The sequence below is a fragment of the Schistocerca cancellata genome, chromosome 8 (assembly GCF_023864275.1).
Source record: "Schistocerca cancellata isolate TAMUIC-IGC-003103 chromosome 8, iqSchCanc2.1, whole genome shotgun sequence".
Lineage (NCBI taxonomy): Eukaryota > Metazoa > Arthropoda > Insecta > Orthoptera > Acrididae > Schistocerca > Schistocerca cancellata.
In genome coordinates this window covers 361,353,638-361,369,225 of record NC_064633.1, presented here as the reverse complement: position 1 = coordinate 361,369,225, position 15,588 = coordinate 361,353,638, and the positions used below count along the sequence as shown (strand labels likewise).

The 15,588-nt window shown below is 39.9% G+C and overlaps 1 long non-coding RNA gene across 1 annotated transcript; it reads left to right on the top strand.

Moving 5' to 3' along the window:
* Window positions 1-588: 588 nt before the first annotated feature.
* On the top strand, window positions 589-2,005 carry LOC126094896 (uncharacterized). The gene is made up of 2 exons (XR_007521889.1): window positions 589-924; window positions 1,382-2,005. It is a non-coding gene; the product is annotated as an uncharacterized LOC126094896 (long non-coding RNA).
* Window positions 2,006-15,588: the final 13,583 nt, after the last annotated feature.

The window sequence follows — 15,588 nt, the reverse complement described above, 5'->3', positions numbered from 1 at the left end:
GTAATCATATTAAGAAACGCAAGTAAGCCTACAACATTTTGAATAAAAAAAGGCGTAGAGTGACAGTTATTTGACATATACATAAATTTGATGTAGGTATAATTGCAAGCAATCTGTTTGACAAATCACTGATAGTGTAATGGTGTACGGGAAGGGCTGGGAAGCATGGTGAATTTATAGTAACGTTTCGAAACACCTTGAAAGACAAAAAAATTTCTGTTATATTTTGTTATTTATTCGAATTATTTGGCGTTATTTGTGAGTCTATAGTCACTGTGCCTATTATCCACAATGATTCCCTTTGTGTAGATGGAAATTAGCAGGATGGGTATAGTACCCATACTAACGGAATGTGTGTTTCTGCAGTTTGCTCCCACCTCCAGTTCCGTTCGTGGTGGTTCTTCTGTCTTCAGCTATGGCTGTCCTCAGCCAACTGAAAAGTATGAAAGTCACGCGACACGAAAGCAGCGCATTTGCTGCAGGAAATACGAAACTGCCAAGACGCCTAAGTGATAGTTTCATACTTTCTGCGACATGATTAGCGCTCTCGCACCTCATTTGTGTTTATATGGACATACTTACACAGTAGACATTCAAGATGATAAAATGTGTAGCTTTATTAGAATACAAAACACAAACTGTTTCACTGTTTCGAAACAACGTGTCGGAACATTACATTGTACTGTTTCATTTGTTTCGAAACAATTACGTGTTTCAGTTTGCCCATCTCTAATTTGAACCATTTTTTGAAGGACGACATTTCAAAGTTCGCGGCGTCAAAGAGAAACAATACATTAGACAAACGATAAACCACAGTCGGAAGCGCATCAGAGACGTAACTTTGTACAGGGAAATGTCAAATGGGTGTGTCCAAGCTGCTGCGAAGTAACAGGACGTAGTATTTGCAAACGAACAGGAGAAAACGTGAGTAAATACTATCAAAATGCAAAACAGAACCCATGAATATACAAACCACTCGAAATAGTTCTCTTTACCAAAGCTTCAAAAAATCGTTGTCGATGTCCACAGGTCCAGATCAATTACACGAAATCGCGTTTGATATATAAAACAAACTTGTCACAGCTAAGAACTTGGAAAATAAGATAGCGGCAAGGACAGAAACGAACATATGCCATTAATTTCACCAAAATATACAAATTAAAGATCGGATGATAAAATTAATGCAGACGGTTTTCTATCATGCCTCATGTATGCAGATGTCTTGTGTTCTGATTTAGACTTGTGGCTTATTTTGCTGTGCAGGCACATGACACACTCAGTGTAAAATAAAATCTAAAGTGCACATATGATTTAAATGACAACGTAATCTGATGCATCATATTCCATAACCTAAAAAGATCTTGTATGTATGTATTTTCAGGAAAATAATAATATACCCACTGAGGATGCTACAACTGAGGTGAACCATGTTTGGGTGATGAAGTAAAACAATAATTTGTGTGCTTACAAAAAGGTGAACTCATCCTTAATTCATTAACATTTTTTTGCAAAACACTGGAACTGAGTCCAAACTCAAATAGGCCAATGATGTAAATAGACTGTTGTATTATAGAAGCTGCAACTCTCAGGAATACCTGCAATACTACCTTTACGACATACTTCTCCAGTTGGCCAACTCTTAAAGTTGCTGGGCATATAACTGATGAACTGCAAGAGGAAATTACCAACAAATGAAGACTTCAAAGGATGGTCTATGGACAAGTATTCCACAGGGGATACTCAGGATCCACTATTTTATGTCTATTAATAATCTTGTGTTACATATATATTTATTGTAAATGGTGTCGAAATAGCGGTAAGAAAATGTGTCGAGTAGCAAGTATAGACTGTTGGGTCAGGAGAACTAAGAAAACTGAATCCCTTTCTCCAAAACCAGATTTCACACAATTATGCCCAAAGTGATACAATGTAGTGGTAAAATATTGACATATTTTGTGAAAATATGTATAACACTGTTGAAAATAAAGAATGATAGCAGTCATAATTTTGTGAGATGTGGTCAGAGGTAAAAATGTAAAATTAGTGTTATGTTGTATATTTCTGTTGACAATGAAGAAAGATGCCAGCCTTAACATTGTGAGTTGTAGTCACATGAAAATTTAAAGTGAATGTAAATGAATGGTCATAATAATCCATTGGCACTACTGATGAGATGACAAGAAAAATTTTATAGTCTATGAGGTCAGTGTCTATAATATTTTACGAACGAGATGGGAGGTGTCCCAGAATCCAATATTAAGAGATGAAATATCACATTAAGTGTACTTTGTATCTAAGAGCTATCTTGGGAAGACAGCAGAAGCATTTGTGCAATCATTTGCTCAAGCACAATCAGTATGGGACTGGCTCTCATTGGCCCTAAGTTTCCTTGAGAATTACACTGAGTTCAGTCTTGGAGCATCCTTTTAGCTTGTTGGCTCTTTACAGGTTTGAGTCCTGCAACAGCCCGCATGAAAGTCGCTCTTCAGTTGCTTCAATCGAGGTAGGCCTTTGTCAGTCAAACATGTAATCCTTACTCCCTCTAATTATTTCTTTATGTCTGTCCATCCCATCTTATGGCATTGTTTTGCACAAAAAAGAGTATAGCTTTGAAGATAATACCTGAGAAATACTGTTTGTGTGTGTGTGTGTGTGTGTGTGTGTGTGTGTGTATGTATGTATGTATGTTTGTTTGTTTGTTTTGCTGCTGTTGATCATGGTAAGAACGTGTGTTGGGTTTCTACAGAGACATCATCTCTCTGCTCTTATGCACCTGCATTAGGCAACATGCATATGAAACGTCACGGTTGCAGAGTTAAGTGCAGTACGGTACTAAGCATTCCTACGGTGGGGTGAAAGCCCCATAGCTATAGTAGTATTAAGTATTTGAATGTTGTTAGTTTTATCACATTAATACACATGTATCTTAAACTACATGCTGTTCCAAGTCACATTTCATGGCCACTGTCACAAGGAGTGGAGACATTATTTCATTTTTGCAATAATGTCAAGAAAAAAACAAAGCTCCTAAAATGTGAATACATGTTAGCAGCTACATGTGACAGTGGATGAAGGACACCATTCGTTGGTATTACCAGGTAACTTCTATGTTAAGTGTTATTTGGCGCCGGCCGGGGTGGCCAGGCACTACAGTCTGGAACCGCGCTGTCGCTACGGTTGCATGTTTGAATCCTGCCTCGGGCATGGATGCGTGTGATGTCCTTAGGTTAGTTAGGTTTAGGTAGTTCTAAGTTCTAGGGGACTGATGACCTCAGAAGTTAAGTCGCATGGTACTCGGAGCCATTTGAACCATTTGCTAATTGGCAGTGGGACCAATCATGGGTGTTAAATCATCAGCTGATTAAAAGACAGGGCTATTCAAAATCAAGAAACAGATTTCAGACATTTACATCTTCCAAATTACAAACAGTAGCAACATAATTCCAATGTTTCTGGACATACAACAGTTTAAATTTTGAATTCTAGAACTAGACTTGCATCAAAACTGTTTATTTCCTCAACATGAAGGTGATTCAAATGACTTCATCTTCATGCAAGATGGTACCCCGGCTCATTTCTCTAAGTACATCCAATGTTATCTCAATGACACCATTCCATGTGTTGGACTGGAAGAAGAGGAGCAGAAGATGAACATCACCAGTGACCTCCCAGGTCTCCAGATCTGACTTCTATGTCTGAGGTTATGTAAAAGACCAAAAGACCACTTTTTATCCCCCCCCCCCCCTTTTGTCTGACACCCTTGAAAGTCTGTGACATCGCATTGTTGAAGCTGTGAATTTGATAACAAGATACGAGCTGCATTGTGTGTGGCAGGCAGTGGGCCACCATTTTGATATTTGTCGTGTAACACATGGTGCTCACATTGAATACATAAAAATTTGAATTTTCTCTTTCCAGGAACGTTGGAGTCATGTTCCTATATTTCGTAGTTTTAAATCTCTTCCATCTTTTTGAATAAACATGTAAAATTGTTATTTTATTCATTAAAAACATGGAAGTAACACACACAAGAAATTTGATGCAAGATCCTTTTTTTCGACAGAAACAGAACTAGAACTAGAATAACACCAATGACTTTCTAGGTAATGTTGAAACATTGTTAAGATATAATACTATTAATCTCACAAATACTTTCATATTCCCTACTTTATAGGTCAGCTACACTTTCCCAAAAATTTTCCAATAGAACAATGCTGAGCATTTGCCTTTCCTACTGCCAGTCTGGTACGCCCATTCCATTTCTTATTACTTTGCAATGTTATGCCTAGATATTTGAGTGATGTGATTATGTCAAGCAGCACACTACTAATGGTGTATTTGAATGTTGCAGTATTGCTTTTCCTAGTCACCTGTATTAACCTACATTTTTCTGCCATTATAGCAAGTTGCAGTTAATCACACCACCTAGAAGTTCTGTCCAGGTCACATTGTCTGCTGCTACAGTCACTCAACGACAACACTTTTCCATAGAGCAAAACATCATCAGGTAACGGCAATAAATTGCAATTGCTGTGCAGCCTGTCAGTCAGATCATTTATGTGAATATAGAGTAACAGTGGTCCTATCACATTTCCGTGTGGCACTTGTGGTAATACACTTGTCTCTGATGAACACCCACTGTCAATGACAACACTCTGGCATCTATTATCTAAGAAGTCTTCAAACCACTTACATGTCCAGGAACCTTATCCACATGCTCTGAACTTTATCAACAGTGTGCAGTGAACACTTTCGGGAAAGCTAGGAATATGGAATCTGCCTGTTGTCCTCCACCGATGGTTTATATGGTATCGTGAAAAAAAGGTGAGCTGGGTTTGTCTTGAGTGATGCTTCCTAAATATGTACTTATTTGTGGTTACAAGCTTTCCTGTTTTAAAGAAATTTATTATATTTATTTTAAAGAAATTTATTATATTCAGACTCAGAATGTGTTCAAAACTTCTGCAGCAAATAATTGTTATGGATATTAGTCCGTAATTATAACATACTGATAAATTTTACCAACAGAATAACAACATAAAAATGTGTATTTTTTTAAGAATTCAGTACCATGTCATGGGAATATTTACATGACAAGGGAACTATTAGAACTTAACAATGGTGTGTTTTTCTTTCTTTCTACCACACTATTGTAACTGAACTTGTAAGTTTTTGAATACTGGTACTATTCTGCTTCATGACACAACACACACCATTAAAAAGTTAAATTATCAATACAATCAAACACACGAACAAAATTGTAGCACTAAAATAATAGTGAACAATAAATGCAAGTCTTTTTCGTCTGCAGAAAAGTGTTAATGAGGAAGGTCAATAGCAGTTACTGATGAGAAAAGCATCTCTCTGTGTAATTTTCAGTTTATTCTGGTACAATTTATGATTGAGAGTAAATGTTCTGTGTAAAACTACTGTCTGCAAACTACTGTTAGTCTGGAAACTATTCTGCTTAACAGGTTATGGGTCCAGTTTCAGTGAACTGTTGTTGGCAAATCTTCTAAACTGTATTTAGTACAGTTAAGTGTTAAAAAGAAAAATTTTAAGCATGCTAGAAAATACAGTTGCAAGTTGATGTTAAAGTGTCGACAAATGAGTTTAGAGCACTGTCAGTTGAATTTTGAGGTTAGAAACATTAACAGCTGTGTTTTAGGTTAAAAGATTTGCATTCAGAAAGTAACTTGTGATTGTACAGTGTACACTCAGATCAAGGTCTGCAGAAATGGATACGTTGCTTTATAAGGTACATAAATCATTACTCCAAGAATTTGACTGGTGAGGCTGGAAAAGGAAGGTATTCATTTACCATGCAGGTGTTATGAATTTCATTGACAAGACATTACTGAAGCTCCAGCAAATCAAAGAAGGTGCTGCAGAAATAAAAGTAATAAAGCATAAGGAACAGTTTGAATCAGTTTCCTAAGGCAAACATTGATACTGTGTGTATGACAACATGTGCTATTATTTATGAAGTGTATCAGCGGTAATGAAAAAGGAAACAGCTAGTGATACATGAGCTGCCTTAAAGCAGCAATTTGATGCCACATCCAAGGATCAGTTGTTTAAAATTTGTACGGTCATTTTCACCATTAGTTGGAGATTGGCTGGTGGTTCAGATGCGTTCTTTTGGTCGAATTGTGCCACAAATTTCTTTTTCCCCCATTTTGATTCAATACCTCATTAGTTACTTGATCGATTCACCTAGTGTCCAGCATCCTTCTGTAACAACTCATTTCAAAAGCTTCTGTTCTTTCCTTGTTTGAAATGTTTATCATCAAATTTCATTTCCACACAAGGCTATACTCTAGACAAATATCTTCAGAAAATGCTTCATACCACTTAAGTTTATGTTGGATATTAACAAATTTCTCTTTCTCAGAAATGCTTTTCTTCCTATTGCCAGTTTGCATTTTGCATCTTCCATACTTATGCAGTCATGAATTATTTTTCTGCCCAAATAGCAAAACTCACCAACTACTTTTAATGCATAATCTCCTAATCTAATTTCTTCAGCATTACTTGATATAATTCGACTGCATGCCATTACCCTTATTTTGCTACTGTTGATATTAATGTTATAATCTCTTTCCAAATCACTGTCTATTCCATTCAACTGTTCTTCTATTTCCTTTGCTGTCTTTACAGTGTTGTTAGCAGGCCTCAAAAAGTTTTTATTTCGTCTCCTTGAAGCTTAATGTGTTGTGTGAAATCCTCCTTGGTTTCCTGTACAGCTTGCTTGATGTACATATTGAAAAACATTGGGGAGAGGTTAACACTTTCTCACTACTATCTCAGCTACTACTTTCCTTTGATGCCCTTCAACATATATAACTACAGTCTGATGTCAATATTAGTTGTAGATAAGCAACTACTCCCTGTATTTCACTTCTGCTGCCTTACAACACAGTATGATTCCTGTATTTATATTCCTGTCAACATTGTCAAAAGCTTTCTCTAAATATACAAATGTATTAACCTAAAATTGATGATACAGTATTTACTGCCCTGTATGTTCCTGCATTTCCCTGGAACCCAAACTGATTAATTTCCACCATCTTCCATGATTCTGTAAATAATTTGTGTACTTATTTAGCAGCCATGGTTTAATAATACTAGTTCAGTAATATACTAGTTCAATAATATTCACACCGATCAGCAACTGCTTTCTTTGGGATTTGAATGATTACAATATTCTTAAAGTCCAGCAGTAACAGTAATTTGTCTATCTCTTATATCTTGGTGTACCAGGTAGAATGAGTTTTGTCATGACTGTGTAATATCTCTTTATATTCGATGAATTATTCTGATACAATTCTACCCTTGAATGACGTTTACTAATTTTCTATCTTCATACTTGCAGAATCCATGTGCAAAGTAGTTTCAGACAATAGCTAAGCCATGAGTGCATAATTATTATTTGTAGAACTCTCTCTGGTGGTTGTTAGAAAAAAGCTTCAGAGATTGTCTTCGTGCCGATTAGCCTGAGCATTGTTTGAAGAATTGTAATCTCTCTCTCTCTCTCTCTCTCTCTCTCTCTCTCTCTCTCTCTCTCTCTCTCTACCTCCGGAAAGGCAACTCACTCACCCTTCACAACCTTTCCAGCAAACCTCAACCACCTCTCATTGCACACAAACCCAGTCTCTCCCATCTACTCAATCTCCCACTTCCAGCTCCACTCCCTCCAAAACCTCAAAATTCCAATCACCGCAATCTGGTACCACAACACCCTAATTCAGTAGTTAACCTTTCCTCCAAACCTCTCTCCCAATCCGAAACCTCTGTCCTATCCAAAGGCCTCACCTTCAGCCCCACTCCCAGATTCAACCAAACAGCCCTCGTCAAAGATTTACTGTCCTACACTCGTACTCTCTGCTGGAAGTATCACTTTGCCACGAAGAAAAATGATCCTAATCCTACCCCTAATGATCCAACTCCCCAAGACACTATCCAAATTGAACCCTGCCTGGAACAGTTCCGTCCTCCGTCACAGCGGAACCCACCTCCTCTTCCTCAAAATCACCCTCTCCAAACCTTCCAGGAATTTCTGACTTCCAGCCTTGCCTCTCAATCCTTCTTAAAAAACCTTAATCCTACTCCCAACATCACCACTGCTGAAGCTCAGGCTATCCGTGATCTGAAGGCTGACCGATCCATCGTCATTCTTCCGGCGGACAAGGGTTCCACGACCGTGGTACTTGATCGTCGGGAGTATGTGGCTGAGGGACTGCGTCAGCTTTCAGACAACACCACATACAAAGTTTGCCAAGGTAATCCCATTCCTGATGTCCAGGCAGAGCTTCAAGGAATCCTCAGAACCTTAGGCCCCCTACAAAACCTTTCACCTGACTCCATCAACCTCCTGACCCCACCGACACCCCGCACCCCTACCTTCTACCTTCTTCCTAAAATTCACAAACCCAATCATCCCGGCCGCCCCATTGTAGCTGGTTACCAAGCCCCCACAGAACGTATCTCTGCCTACGTAGATCAACACCTTCAACCCATTACATGCAGTCTCCCATCCTTCATCAAAGACACCAACCACTTTCTCAAACGCCTGGAATCCTTACCCAATCCGTTACCCCCAGAAACCATCCTTGTAACCATTGATGCCACTTCCTTATACACAAATACCCCGCACGTCCAGGGCCTCGCTGCGATGGAGCACTTCCTTTCATGCCGATCACCTGCCACCCTACCTAAAACCTCTTTCCTCATTACCTTTGCCAGCTTCATCCTGACCCACAACTTCTTCACTTTTGAAGACCAGACATACCAACAATTAAAGGGAACAGCCATGGGTACCAGGATGGCCCCCTCGTACGCCAACCTATTCATGGGTCGCTTAGAGGAAGCCTTCATGGTTACCCAGGCCTGCCAACCTAAAGTTTGGTACAGATTTATTGATGACATCTTCATGATCTGGACTCACAGTGAAGAAGAACTCCAGAATTTCCTCTCCAACCTCAACTCCTTTGGTTCCATCAGATTCACCTGGTCCTACTCTAAATCCCATTCCACATAAACGGTCCCTTCCCTACAGCCTAGGTCTTCATGGCAAACGAATCTGCTCCAGTCCGGGATCCCTGAAGCATTACACCAACAACCTGACAACAGCTTTCGCGTCCCGCAACTACCCTCCAGACCTGGTACAGAAGCAAATAACCAGAGCCACTTCCTCATCCTCTCAAACCCAGAACCTCCCACAGAAGAACCACAAAAGTGCCCCACTTGTGACAGGATACTTTCCGGGACTGGATCAGATTCTGAATGTGGCTCTCCAGCAGGGATACGACTTCCTCAAATCCTGCCCTGAAATGAGATCCATCCTTCATGAAATCCTCCCCACTCCACCAAGAGTGTCTTTCCGCCGTCCACCTAACCTACGTAACCTCTTAGTTCATCCCTATGAAATCCCCAAACCACCTTCCCTACCCTCTGGCTCCTACCCTTGTAACCGCCCCCGGTGTAAAACCTGTCCCATGCACCCTCCCACCACCACCTACTCCAGTCCCGTAACCCGGAAGGTGTACACAATCAAAGGCAGAGCCACGTGTGAAAGCACCCACGTGATCCACCAACTGACCTGCCTACACTGTGATGCATTCTATGTGGGAATGACCAGCAACAAACTGTCCATTCGCATGAATGGACACAGGCAGACAGTGTTTGTTGGTAATGAGGATCACCCTGTGGCTAAACATGCCTTGGTGCACGGCCAGCACATCTTGGCACAGTGTTCCACCGTCCGGGTTATCTGGATACTTCCCACTAACACCAACCTGTCAGAACTCCGGAGATGGGAACTTGCCCTTCAGCATATCCTCTCTTCTCGCTATCCGCCAGGCCTCAATCTCCGCTAATTTCTAATTTAAATCTGCCGCTGCTCATACCTCACCTGTCTTTCAACATCACCTTTGCCTCTGTACTTCCGTCCCGACTGACATCTCCGCCCAAACTCTTTGCCTTTACAAATGTCTGCTTGTGTCTGTGTATGTGTGGATGGATATGTGTGTGTGTGTGTGTGTGTGTGTGTGTGTGTGTGTGTGTGTGTGTGTGCAAGTGTATACCTGTCCTTTTTTCCCCCTAAGGTAAGTCTTTCCGCTCCCGGGATTGGAATGACTCCTTACCCTCTCCCTTAAAACCCATATCCTTTTGTCTTTCCTTCTCCTTCCCTCTTTCCTGACGAGGCAACCGTTGGTTGCGAAAGCTAGAATTTTGTGTGTATGTTTGTGTTAGTTTGTGTGTCTATCGACCTGCCAGCGCTTTTGTTTGGTGAGTCTCATCACCTTTCTTTTTAAATATATTTTTCCCACGTGGAATGTTTCCCTCTATTATATATATATATATTGCTCCTTCATACAAAAGGTGTGTAACAATTTACATTAATTGACATTTGAGAATTAATTACATTCATCGATATATTGTGTAGTTGTTAATCAGACTTCTGAAAGACTGGATACGAAACTGCATTTAATAATCCAAGAGCTCCATTACTTCTTCAGAAGGTTAAACTTCATCAAAGCCAAATAACCGCTTGATCTGAGGTTTCCAGACTGATTATACAATGCTCCCAAAAATATGAGGCATTTTATTCCTACAGATTGACAGACTGCCGCAAAGCACGAGCCAGCAGAGAAGAAGAATCATCGCCTGATTTCATTCTAACAAGTAAAATTTGTGAATCATTTAGAGTGACTGAGTTACGACTGTGTTTCTTATTATGAATGATTGACTGCTCGAATGAATTGAGAACTACATACTTACGTAGACAGGAGAAAAAATTACAACTGGTTCCCTCAAGGACCTCAGTAATTCTGAGTGACCTTGTTTTGACGTTTTCAGTGTTTTGTCAAATTCACTCGTAGAATTGTATCTCCCACGTCATCTTCATCTATTTGTGCTTCTCTTTATATTAGTTCTTCTGTCTTCGAGTTTCTTTTCCTTAGTCTACATATACATTTCAACTTTCAATATTCCATTCTTTGTTTAGTATGTTCTTGCCACCTGAGCTCTAAATTTGCTGACAGTGATTCCCTTTTCTATGAAGATCTCTCTACTTTTCCTATAGACAGTGTCTATGTTTCCCATAGTCATGCATGCTTCTGTAACGTTGCATTTCTCATCCAGCCATTGGTGTTTTGGCAATTTGCACTTCATATCAATTTCATTTTTTAGATATGTGTAATTCCTTTTGTCTGATTCATTTGTTGCATTTTTACATTTTCTCCTTGTGTTACTTATCTTCAATAACTAATACGTTAACCAAGGATTTCCACTGAACTTTGTCTTTTTGCTTATTTGATTCTCTGTTATCTCACTATTTCATCTTTAAAAGCTACCCATTTGTCTTGCATTTCTTTCACCAGTTTTAGTCAACCATTGCCTACTTATGCTACCTTTGAAATTGTCAGCAACTCTAAAACCAGATTTGCCCCTGGAAATCTTTTACAATTGAAAATTTCGTTTTGAAAGCTCTGTCTTGCTACTACATTATAAATCTGAAAGTTTATGGTGTGTACTTTGTACAACTAATTGTAAGTTAAGAACAGAAGGCCCATCAATGGCTCTAAGTTCTCTCATAAGCCAATGTAACCACAAAAATGATTTGAAAGCATCACATGCATCTATATATTGAGCCCCAGTTGGCAGAAGAATGACACACTAACATAGTTTACTCTTTCACACAACTGCATCACCTTGAAACTCAGCCGGCCAGAGTGGCTGTGCAGTTCTAGGCGCTACTGTCTGGAGCCGAGCGACCGTTAAGGTGGCACTCTCGAATCCTGCCTCGGGCATGGATGTGTGTGATGTCCTTAGGTTAGTTAGGTTTAATTAGTTCTAAGTTCTAGGCGACTGATGACCTCACAAGTTTAAGTCTCATTGTGCTCACAGCCATTTGAACCATTTTTTTGAAACTCAGGAAGAGCATCATTAGTCTACTTTTCCCCAACATGATTGATATTACTGTAAGCTTCAATACTGCATTTATCGGTTTCCTCAGCATTAATTCCTTCTGTAATTGTCATTTTAATATACCAAACAGTGGAAAATCTGGGATGGATTAATGACAGAATTACGCAAAATACAGATTGCTACTCACCATACAGTGCAGATGTTGAGCTGCAGATAGGCAGGACAAAAAGACTGCCAAACATTTAAGCTTTCAGCCAAAAAGGCCATCGTCAATGTGCTGGAGTGGGAGCAGGGAAGGCGGTAGGAGGGTGGAGGACAATGGCTAATGAAGGCTGAGGTCAGGAGGGTTACGGGAACATAGGATATACTGCAGAGAGTGTTCTCATCTGCGTTGGCCACTGTTTCTTGGTGACCATGCACATTCGCACGGACAGATTGTTGGATGCTAGGCCCACATAGAACAAGCACAGTGGTCGCAGCTTAGCTTGTAGATAACATGACTGGTTTCACAGGTTGCTCTGCCTGTGATGGGATAGGTGATGCTTGTGTCCGGTCTGGAGTAGGTGGTGGCAGGACGATGTATGGGACAGGTCTTGCATATAGGTATATTACAATGATATGTGCCCTGAGGCAAGAAGTTGCGAGCTGAAGTTGTGTATGGATGGATGAGGATATTGTGTAGTTTTGGTAAATGGCAGAATACCACTGTGGGAAGGGTGGAAATGATAGTGGTTAGGACAGCCCTCATTTCAGTGCATGACAAGAGGTAGTTGAAACTGTGGCAGAGCACGTGATTCAGTTGCTCCAGTCCTGGGCGGTACTGAGTCACAAGTGGAATACTCCTCTGTGGTAATATGGTGGGACTTCAGTACATGGAGAGATAAGGCATGGGAGATCTATTTGTGTATGAAGGTGGGAATGTAATTACAGTCTGTGAAGACATCAGCGAGACCCATGGTATATTTCAAGTGGAACTGCTCATCATTACAGATGCAGTAGCTATGGGTGACTAGGCTGTATGAAATGGGTGGTAGTTGTTGAAGTGGAGGTATTTCTGGTGGTTGGAAGAGTTGATATGGATGGAGGTACAGACATAGCCATCTTTGAGTGGAGGTCAATATCAAGGAAGGTGCCCTGTTGGGTTAAGGAGGACCAGATGAAGTGAGTGCAAGAGGAGCTGTTGAGGTTCCGGAGGATTGTGGATAGGGCACAGCACCCTCACAACACGATCCAGATTGCAAAGATGTCATAAATGAGTGTGAACAAGGTAAGGTTTTTCGTATTCTAGGTGGTTAGAAAGGATTCCTCCACATGGCCCATGAGTATGTTGACATAAAATGCTGCTATGCGGGTGCCCATTGCCATACCCTGTATTTATTTGCTGGTGATGCCTTCAACGGGGAAGTAATTGTGGGTTAGGATATAGTTGGTCATTGTGACTAGGAAGTAGGTTGTAGGCGTGAAATCCATTGGGCATTGCGAAAAGAGCTCAATAGTGGCAAGGCAAAGGGCATTAGGAATATTGGTGTAAACGGATGTGGCATCAATAGTGACAAGCGGGATACCGTGTGGTACCACCAACGCAATGACAATCTTTTTACTTCTCTCGTTAACCCTACCCTCTTTCTAACCTCCTGATTTCACCTAGCCGTCCTTCCCTCTCTCTACCTTGTCCATGTATGCTCCCATAAGCAGCACTTTACCGTCCTCCACTCCTGCCCTGCTAAATGGTGAGTAGCAATCTTTGCTTTTCATAATTTTGTCATTTTAGTATACCTAAGTATTTGTTTCAGCAGTTCATGATGCACCTGTGTATGTATACACTCGCAGACACACACATATCTCCGGTGAATAGGTATAGGTGTGTGTGTGTGTGTGTGTGTGTGTGTGTGTGTGTGTGTGTGTGTGTGTGTGTGTGGGTGTGCGCGCGCGCGTATACCTGTCCTTTTTTCCCCCTAAAGTAAGTCTTTCCGCTCCCGGGATTGGAATGAGTCCTTACCCTCTCCCTTAAAACCCGCATCCTTTCATCTTTCCCTCTCCTTCCCTCTTTCCTGATGAAGCAACCGGGGGTTGCGATAGCTCGAAATTTTGTGTGTTTTTTATTGTACCTATCTACCAGCGCTTTCCCGTTTGGTAAGTCATGGAATCTTTGTTTTTAATATATTTTTCCCATGTGGAATGTTTCTTTCTATATATCCTTTTAATCGTACAATTTCGTATCAGTTATCTTTTGTCATAAATCTCAGTATTCAGATTACAATTCTTCAAACAATGCTCAGGCAAATCGGCACAAAGACAATCTCGGAAGCTTTTTTCTAACAACCACCAGAGAGTTCTACAAAGAATAATTATGCGCTCATGGCATAGCTATTGTCTGAAACTACTTTGCGCATGGATTCTGCAAGTATGAAGATAGAAAATTAGTAAACGTCATTCAAGGGTAGAATTGTATCAGAATAATTCATCGAATATAAAGAGATATTACACAGTCATGACAAAACTCATTCTACCTGGTACACCAAGATGTAAGAGATAGACAAATTACTGTTACTGCTGGACTTTAAGAATATTGTAATCATTCAAATCCCAAAGAAAGTAGTTGCTGATCGGTGTGAATATTATTGAACTAGTATATTACTGAACTAGTATTATTAAACCATGGCTGCTAAATAAGTACACAAATTATTTACAGAATCATGAAATATGGTGGAAATTAATCAGTTTGGGTTCCAGGGAAATGCAGGAACATACAGGGCAGTAAATACGGTATCATCAATTTTAGGTTAATACATTCGTATATTTAGAGAAAGCTTTTGACAATGTTGACTGGAATATAAATACAGGAATCATACTGTGTTGTAAGGCAGCAGAAGTGAAATACAGGGAGCAGTTGGTTATCTACAACTAATATTGACATCAGACTGTAGTTATAAATGTTGAAGGGCATCAAAGAAAAGTAGTAGCTGAGATAGTAGTGAGAAAGTGTTAACCTCTCCCCAATGTTTTTTCAATATGTACATCAAGCAAGCTGTACAGGAAACCAAGGAGGCATTCACACAACACATTAAACTTCAAGGAGAAGAAATAAAAACTTTTTGAGGCCTGCTAACAACACTGTAAAGACAGCAAAGGAAATAGAGGAGCAGTTGAATGGAATAGACAGTGATTTGGAAAGAGGTTATAACATTAATATCAACAGTAGCAAAATAAGTGTAATGGCATGCAGTCCAATTATATCAGGTAATGCTGAAGAAATTAGATTAGGAGATTATGCATTAAAAGTAGTTGGTGAGTTTTGCTATTTGGGCAGAAAAATAATTCATGACTGCATAAGTATGGAAGATGCAAAATGCAAACTGGCAATAGGAAGAAAAGCATTTCTGAGAAAGAGAAATTTGTTAATATCCAACATAAACTTAAGTGGTATGAAGCATTTTCTGAAGATATTTGTCTAGAGTATAGAGTTGTGTGGAAGCGAAATATAGATGATAAACATTTCAAACAAGGAAAGAACAGAAGCTTTTGAAATGAGTTGTTACAGAAGGATGCTGGACACTAGGTGAATAGATCAAGTAACTAATGAGGTACTGAATCAAAATGGGGGAAAAAGAAATTTGTGGCACAATTTGACCAAAAGAAGGGATTGGTGTAGAGTGC